Raw genomic sequence first — 8,218 nt, 5'->3', positions numbered from 1 at the left:
TTTTTATAAATGTTTTGAGCCTCTTGAAATTTCTTTATTTTAAGCTCTCTGTCGAGTACGTCTTGATGTAAAAATTCTCTTTCTTTTTGAAAGAATTCCTTTACAGAGGTAATATTACATTTCTCGTACTACATCTGTCTCAACTCTTCCACCTTTATTTTCAAATCTTTTTCAACCTTGGCTAGTTTAGTTTTGAATAATTTTCAAGGTCTAAAAACTTGGTTTGCTCTTCTTCGAACATCTTGAAAAAACGGTTTCTTTCTTCTGTGAGCAGAGTAACTTCCTTTTCACATAATGAAAGTTTTCTTTTAAGATTTTGATGCTCCAAATGACATGAGTCGAGATGTTCAATGATCTCTGTAAAAAAAATCAAAGGAGTTAAAAGAGGAGGAAGTAGAAATCTCTTGATCGATTCTTGCAGAGGAGTCTATCTCAATGTCAGCCATCCCACAGAAGAGTTCATCCTCTGTGTCTGAGTCTTCCCATGTGAGAACACCCTTTTGATCATCATCGTCAGAGGATTCGTCTGTTACTAGCTCACTAGATTGASYTAGTAGGGACTTCTGTTGGTAGTACTCAGCCTTCTTTTTGTAGAAGGCTGCGTCTTGTGGACCCCTCTGTGGTGCCCTTGGTCCTTTAGACCAGCAATCTGCAGCATAGTGGCCGGGTTTGCCACACTTGAAGCAGCCATCTTTGGGCTCTTCCTTCCTCTGTTCTTCAACCCTCTGTAAGGGCTTCTGTTACTTCTCTTTCTTCTCTGATCTCTCTCCTTCTGTGAAGCTTCTGCGATTAAAGCTTTTGAACTCCTTCCTTTCTCCACCCTTCCTGAATTCTCTTGTGATCAAGGCAAGAGTCTTCATCATCTCCTTCATGGAGACCTCTTCTTCCTCAGACTGTTGTCACTATCTGCAACCAGCACCACCTTCTTCTTCTTCTCCTTCTTTACCTTCTTTCCCTTCCCAAAACACCCGTCTTCTGCAACTAGAGCCAGAGGGCCGCCATAGTTCCTTTTCAATTGAAGAACGTGAGACTCTTGGCTCTTGAGGGAGCCAAATAAGTCTGCTAATGTCCATGTTTCTAGATCCAGGATGGCCTTCATGGACATTGTGATATTCATCCATTCAGCCCCAAGGCTTTTCAAGAATAGTGAGTTATTCTCCTCTGCCGTTCTCGGGATGCCATACCTCTTACAGTTGCTGATTAACGTGTTTAGTCTAGAGTATGTATCCGATAGAGACTCACCATCTTTAGCCTTGAAGCTGTAGTACTCGTCGATGCAAATTGCACGATTGTTCTTAAGCGTTTTCCATCCACCTTCAATTTGCTTTTCCAGTTCTGCCCAGATCTCCATGTACAATTGACAGTGATCAATACACTTAAAGATGTCATTAGGAATTGCCATGATCAACAAACGTTTACATTTGTTCCCCAACTCGACGATAATCTTATCCTCGTCGCTCCAGTTTGCTTCAGGACGCGGTTCATAGTGCTAAGGTATTTCAAGTGTGGTTTCAGTTGCTGGAACTCTAGGAATTAGATTCATTGGGACGTAGGGAGGGTTGTACAGGAACTCACAGATTCTAGGATGAATCCTTTCGAGAAAGTTCACCATTCGAACTTTCCACTGTGGGTATTCTTCGCGAATGAGTGTGGGAGGTTTGGACTATGAACTAGTACTCATAAAGGATGTATTGGCTATATTTGCCATTGAAAGAGGAAGAATCAAAAGAAAAGTGAAGAAAATTGATAAAACAGTGAAAACAGGGTAACGTGGTGAAGAAGACGACTGTGTGTTCTTGAGCGAATAAGGATGAATACCAAGAACAGAATAAATCAAATTAAAATTTGATTCATGCTCTGATACCAATTGTAGGATCGATTAACTCGGTTTCTTGGTATTAATTACTTACTTGGATGATTTGTTTGACAATGATGATGCAGCGGAAAAGATAAGAATCAACCAAAGTAGAAATCAATAAGAACACAGTGATGAAGATTGATGAACACAAGAGAGAGCTTCAAATGATTTTCAATAGAATGAAAATGTTAACAATTACAATACTGAAGCACACTGAAATACAAGGGTCTACGCTGCTATTTATACAAGCAAGTAACCGTTTTTCTGACATGACCTAAATAAAAATAATCTAAGCCGTTTGATCAAAACAGATTACAGACAAGAACACGTGATAAGCACGAGCAGCTAATAAACCTAAGTAAAACAGCTAAAGAAGATCTACACAGAAGACAGGCTGCAGACCCTCTGTGAGACATCACAGAGGCTCTGCTGGATATAACTTGAAAGCACATTGACGTAGAGGATATCTTCCAGAACCTCTGTGAGACACGACAGAGGTTCTGTCGTCTTTGACTTGTAGCATTGTCTTTGCAGAGGACCAGTTTCCAGAACCTCTGTGAGACACGACAGAGGTTCTGTCACTTGAGACTTGTACGCTTGAGCATCTTCKGCTGTTGGTCCTCTGTGGTCTTCTATGACAGATCATCTTCTGTCAACACTTGCAGTATTACTTTTTCCATACTTTTACATTTAATGAAATGAGAGCTAACAATTTTGATATTAGATGATATGTAGTAGAAGAGCATGTATTTTGGAATTTTTGAGTTGTGTATTTTGTAGTATGGCTTCTTGTACTTTGGACCTTTGTTTGCTTGAACATGTATTCAATTTGTGAGAGTTATTTGTTGTTCAAAACTCTCCTATTTTTATGTGTATTATGTACCCACTTTGCTTCGATTCTGTATTTTTGGTCTAAAATATTATAAGAGATGATGAAAGGTCAAGAATTTGATTATTTTCTGAAAAACCGTTGTTGTTGGTAAAATACCCACTATCTGCTCACTTTCTGCCCACTTCGACATTTTCTTCAAAGCAGATTTGGATAAATTTAAATACTGGTTCTTCTAGGTATTTAAGAAAATTAAATTTGAAATCAAATCCGAAAATCTCGCATTATTTAGAAGAATGGCCTTGATTAATAAAAAATGTCTTAAAGAAGTCCTCCCTTTATTTTAATGAAACGCCATCTTTACCTTTTCCTTATCTTAAGGGTAAGGCCAACTTTACCTTTTTCATCCTTTTAAAAAAGGTGACAAGGTCAGAAAAGCTTACATGAAGTGATGGGAAGTCTTTGCCCTCTAGTCAAGAAGGTTTTCTTCTTTTGGGGAAAAGGGATATCCATTTCTCCCTTTTCCTCTATAAATTAAAGCATTTTCTCACCTGGAAGACATCGACCTGGGAGCATTTACTCTCAAACGAAGATCTGGAGCAGTAGATCAAGTTTAAATTACGTATTTACTTTTATTTTCGTATTTAACTTTTAGTCTCGCTTCTGTGCATTGTATGCCCCCTATGGGCAACAGTTTTAGTGAAATTTCTATTCAAGTATTTCTTATGCATTTCTCTTCCTCTTTTTCCTCTATGTTCTATAACATCATTATGAGCTAATCACCCCTTTGGGTGTGGGTGTGAGTCAAACTTAAGAACTTGAAGGCACACTTGGGTGTTGCCATTTTTATTAATTCTTAAGCTTGTTCATTTAAATAGGGACTTAAGATCAACGCGGATAAGCCGATCACTTTGAAGTATTAATATTAGATCATTGATCCAGATATGGACGGATTCGAAATACGGCTTATGTGATGCACAAAGATTTGAGAGAGTATTTGATAATCACGTAGAGATACGGATTTTGCATGTTTTTAGCTATTAGTCGAGATTTATACTACAAAGAGATTTGAGTATAAATCTTCAGGCTAGTGGAACCAGATATCTTTTTATCTCTTAGCTAATTCGGTAAGCTTAAAAGTGATAAAAGTGGACACTTTGTGGGCACTCTGTGGGCACAGTATACAACAATTCACTTTTGAGAGATTGGAGTTTTTATAGAAGGCCCATGAGTTTCTGACCATACTGTTGCTACAATCTTCTTAAGAGAAACTTACATACATACCCATCTTTTAATTTTAAAGGTTTATTTCGTATTCTAAGCTTTACACGAACAAAACTCAACTTTTATTCTCAAACAGAAACATGCTCAAGAAGTTCATGAAACTCTCTGATTCTCAGTAGTTCAGTCCCTGTGGAAACGATCTTGGTACTATACCACTTTATTACTTGAAGTGATCATAATGTCGACGTGCACTTGCACCGCCACTGTGGGGACTTTGTGCCCACTGTGTGAACACTTACGATTCCAATCAATCAAATTTTTGGCGCCGTTGCCGGGGACTGGCGTGATTTTTATCCTGAGATATTGGTTTTCATTTGAGCCTTGGTCATTTGTTTTAATCGCCTTTCCTGTGCTGTATGCCACGGCTACAACACGGTGAGCTTTTACCTCTTGATCTTGAGTTAGAAAGAACCTTTAGGAGACGTAGAAGAGGTAGAATTAATCGGCGAAATCCCACTTTAAACCGTACCATGGGGGATAACCCACCTCTTCGAGAAACCACGGTTAAAATTGCCGATGACAAAAATAGAGGCATACGGGACTACGCAACTCCCAAATTTGGTCAATTGGCCGCGGGAATAGATAGACCCGAAATGACAACAACAGTTTTTGAACCCAAGCCGGTAATGTTTCAAATGATTTCTGCAATGGGTCAGTTTGGAGGATTATCTTCGGAAAGATCCGCACTCTCATTTAAAATCTTTTATAGAAATGACAGATCATTTTTAAAATTCCCGGAGTCACACAAGAAGTCTTACGCTTGACACTTTTTCTTTACACATTAAAGGACAGAGCTAGAGCATGGCTAAATTCTCAACCAACAAACTCGATCCTTACTTGGAATGATTTGGCATAAAATTTTCTAAAAAAAATACTTTCCTCCATCAAGGAATGTAAAAATTAGAAATGAAATTATAACGTTTCGCCAAAAAGATGATGAAGCGGTATCTGATGCATGGGAGAGATTCAAGGACCTTCTACGGAAATGTCCTCATCATGGAATCCCTCTGTAACGCCCCAACCCACACATTGCATGTAAAACATATTTCATACCAAAGAATTACATATTCTTTTAACATTCGGGTCCCTTAGTACAAGATTCTATCATGACCAAATACAAGGTCCAAAAATTCGAAATACATAACTTGTACTAATCAACAAAACTATTCATCAAAAGCAACTTCTTATCCAAAATGTACGTAAGAAAAGCATTACATCTTTTCTTTTCCCTTACCTTCTGTACCTCCTGCAATACATATTTAAAATCACAAAAACGAGGGTTAGACTGAAGAGTCTAGTGAGTCACCCTAATCATGTAATTGCAGGGTGAAGATTCACCAAAACCTTTATAAAACAATTATTCACATATATCACAAATATATGAATACGCAAGAAGGTAATATCAAATTCTTTTCCAGTTTCAAGCTAACCACGTAGCTATACAAATTCCATACCTTTGAACCAATCGGGTTCCATTTAATATTAATTCAAACCTTTTCTTATCAAATAAGGTTTAAACAAAGATTCAGGCCAAACCTGACGTTTCCTTCTCAATAACATCCAGACTATGATTTCCATTAAGAACCTTGATCCTAAATCTTTAAATCACAAAGAAATAAAGATTTCCAGACCACGGTAATCTTAAGGGATATGATAGAAAATGTTATATAATACCACACATAGACAATGCCACCCTTATATTAGATGTACACCTCTCCTTGATATGCCACCCTTATATCAAATGGACACCTCTCCTTGAAATGTCATCCTTATATCAAATGGACACATCTCCCTGAAATGCCACCCTTATATCAAATGGACACCTCTCGTTGATATGCCACCCTTATCACTTCATCAAAATATTTATAAAATAATTCCGAATAGACCGCAGTCATTGGAATTGTTATCAGTCTGAAAACATTTATATCAAAACTTTATTTTAAGATAAAATAACAATTTCTTTAAAAAAAACATAAAATATTATCATAAATCCGGTCAACAATCATCCGGTTGACAAGTTCGGTCAACAACCGTCCGGTTTAAAACACTTAGAATAAAGTCCACTTTGTCCGGACATCTAATCCGGTCAACACATCACATACTCTTTGAACAGTTTACACTTAGAACAAATTCATATTTTGAACGGATAACAAATCCTGATAACAGTCCGTTCAAGACTCGTCCGGTTTAATATTAAACCGCTCACCACATGGTCGTATTCCTACTTCTCAGTTTAAAATCATAAATAATACTATCATTTATAAACCACTCAACACTCAACCGGTTTACCAACTCCGGACAACAAACCGCTCATGGCTTGTCCGGTTTAAAACAATCCGGACAATAAACCGTCTAAGGCTTGTCCGATTTAAATGCTTATCCGGTCACTCTTTGTCCGGATAAATACTTAGACAATAAATTCATGGTTTCTTTCCAATATGAACAATACCAAACATGCAAATAAAACCAGTAGAATCATTATGCAAAAAGGTTTAGAAACCACTCACCTTATTTTCAAAAACGCTAGAGATCGATCCCTTTTAAAACTGGACACTTGAAATCACCTCCCTTATAGCAAACCGGACAACACTAATCTTTAGAGCACTCAAACTTACTTAAAATAGCAAAGAGAGCAAAAGAGAGGATAAGTTCTCTATTTATACTTTCCAAATAAGGAAAGGTCGGCTAACCGCCTTCCTTTCCTCCTTCCACCTCATGCATATAACCCACCATGCATACATATATACATACATATCCCATACTTCATGCATACATAATTATATACTTCCATAATTTATGCATACATAAAAATATATATAAATATATATACCTTTATTCAAATAAATGCACAAATTCACATACCAGCATATATCAAACATATCAGTTTATCATGCTATCACACAATCAATTAATAAAATAATCRCGTATTAAATACCTTAGGTAATAACCAGGATCTGATTATCACATTATCCACCCCTCAAGAGAATTTCATCCCGGAATTCCTTTAATCAAAAAGTCACGGGTATTATGATCTCATCTTTGACTCCAATTCCCATGTCGCTTCTGGTCCTTTGTGAAACTTACACTGTACTTTAACCAGACTTATCTCTTTGTTTCTCAATACTCTGATCTTTCTGTCAATTATGACTTCTGGTGTTTCCACAAAATTCAATTTGCTATCTAATTGAATTTCTRGCAAAGGTACAGMTAGATTTGGATCTGCCAAACATTTYCGCAAATTYGACACATGAAAAGTGTTGTGAATTTGACTCAGGTTTTCTGGTAGCTCTAACTGATATGCTACTGGCCCAATTCGCTTACATATTCTGAATGGCCCAACATACCTTGGACTGAGCTTTCCYTTCTTCCCGAATCTGATAATACCCTTCCATGGCGAAACTTTTAACATAACAAAATCGCCTACATCAAATTCAATGGATTTTCGACGATTGTCTGCATAACTTTTCTAGCGATCCTGTGCTGTTTTGATTCTTTCGCGGATCTGTTCATTCTTTTCAGAAGTTTCTTGAACATTTTCTGGACCCGTTAGCTGTTTTTCACCCACTTCATTCCAGCACAACGACGTTTGACATTTACGTCCGTATAATACTTCATATGGTGCCGCTTGAATACTGGAATGATAACTATTGTTATATGCAAACTCTTTTAATGGTAAGTAGTCTTCCCATGATCCTCCGAAGTCAATAATACAACTTCTCAACATATCTTCTAGAGTTTGAATAGTCCTTTCACTCTGTCCATCAGTCTATGGATGATAAGTTGTACTTAGTGGAATTTCGGACCCTAGAGCTTTCTCTAATCCTCCCCAGAATTTTGAAGTAAACCAACTATCTCTATCAGAGATAATAGACAAAGGAACACCGTGTCTAGTAACGATTTCTTTAATGTAAATCTGCGCTAGCTTTTTCCAAAGAGTATTTCTCTCTTATCGGTAGAAAATGTGCAGATTTAGACAAACGATCCACAATTACCCGAATCGCGTCATATTCTTTTGGTGTTCGTGGTAGTTTCATAACGAAATCCATGGTAATGTGATCCCATTTCCATACAGGTATTTCCAAAGATTGAAGGCTTCCATAAGGTCTCTGGTGTTCAATCTTGACCTGTAAACATGTTAGACACTGTTCCACATACCGTGCTATATCTCTTTTCAATCCTGGCCACCAATAAAAGGGTTTTAAATCTCGATACATCTTATTGGTACCTGGATGGATAGAGTATCGGGA

The 8,218-nt window shown here is 37.3% G+C and overlaps 1 non-coding gene across 1 annotated transcript; it reads right to left on the bottom strand.

Moving 5' to 3' along the window:
• Window positions 1-4,867: 4,867 nt before the first annotated feature.
• On the bottom strand, window positions 4,868-4,974 carry LOC112503070. Its single transcript, XR_003067840.1, has one exon. It is a non-coding gene; the product is annotated as a small nucleolar RNA R71 (small nucleolar RNA).
• Window positions 4,975-8,218: the final 3,244 nt, after the last annotated feature.

Source organism: Cynara cardunculus, unplaced genomic scaffold (genome assembly GCF_001531365.2).
Source record: "Cynara cardunculus var. scolymus isolate 2C unplaced genomic scaffold, CcrdV1 Un_Scaffold_2488, whole genome shotgun sequence".
Classification (NCBI taxonomy): Eukaryota; Viridiplantae; Streptophyta; class Magnoliopsida; order Asterales; family Asteraceae; genus Cynara; species Cynara cardunculus.
Note: the sequence above shows the minus strand (reverse complement) of the source record. Positions and strands in the feature narration are given on the sequence as shown.